This window comes from Meles meles, chromosome 2 (assembly GCF_922984935.1).
Source record: "Meles meles chromosome 2, mMelMel3.1 paternal haplotype, whole genome shotgun sequence".
Taxonomy (NCBI): Eukaryota; Metazoa; Chordata; class Mammalia; order Carnivora; family Mustelidae; genus Meles; species Meles meles.
In genome coordinates, this window is record NC_060067.1 from 180,036,208 (window position 1) to 180,037,483 (window position 1,276).

Consider the following 1,276-nt stretch of genomic DNA (forward strand, 5'->3'; position numbering starts at 1 on the left):
GTTTTGTGCCACTGTGTAGGAAGGTGGAACCCAAGTGAACTGATTATGGTCAATTTCTAGATAGTCCAGTTTTGCAGTTGGACTTTGTACTATAGATATTTTCACGAAGGTTTATGTTCTGGCCATGCCCACATCCTTCTGCTGGGGAAAATAGCATTCTCCCCTTCCTTCTGCCTGAAATTGCAATTTTACAACATGTGTGATGATTAATCAGTGACTCTATTCCTCATCCTCTGGTTTTGACTGATGGAACTAAGGATCAGTTTTCATGCTTAGGTAGAAAATAAAGGCATTGTTTGTCAAAAACTTTGCCCCAGAATTTTGCTCCATATTGGATAATCACTCATTGAGCAGTTCAGATCTTTTCTCTTGGAAAGCACAGGTGTCCACAAAACAGGAGGCCTTTTGGAACTCAGGAGCTATTATTTTGGTTTTGCACAAGGCCTGATATATATTCCAGTCTTTTCTCTTAAAATAAACCCCTATCACCAAAGATAATACCTTTGTGTTTTTTCTTATACACTAAAGTGGTTTCTTTATTCTTAACTAATGATAGCTGTGGTTCACTATGCACCATGAACTAAGCTCAAATATAACAGCATCAATATGACAGTCTTGTAGGGAATTATTATTATTATTATTATTATTATTATTACAGTTTTACAGATTATGGCCCAAGGTCAAGTGGTTGGTATATATCAGAACTGTGGTTTAACTCCAAGTTCAAGTTCATATGACCATTAAATTTATACTCCTTTTCTTCCTCCACTTATGTACTTCTGCCTATATTTCTTCCACCTAAGTTAATTAGGACACCTAAAAAAGATGAAACTCTCGTCATATATTTGACTCAAAACCTGTTTTTAATGTTTCTTCTTCTTGGATAATTATTACTAAAATTGGATCTGTTTTCCTTCAGTGATTTGTCAGTTAACTCCTATTAAAATTCTTATTAGAATGTACGTGAATAACCATTTTTGCAGGTAATTAAATAAGAGATTATCTTCTTTTTGAGAAAATGTTAGCTGCCAGCAAACATGTTTTCAGCTAATAGGTTTTAAATTAAATTCATTGTAAGTGGTATTTTACCGCTATGTACAAGAACTGAATTCTTATCAGAAAGACTAATAAGCAAAGAAACGCACACATAATTCTTACCTTCAGGTAGAAGCATTTTAGAAAAGTCTAATAAATAAATAGATTCTAAAACTATTTAAACTAGGGTTGAACAAATAAGTGTAATCAAAGCAGAGTGGAAAGTTTCAAAAGCAGATTG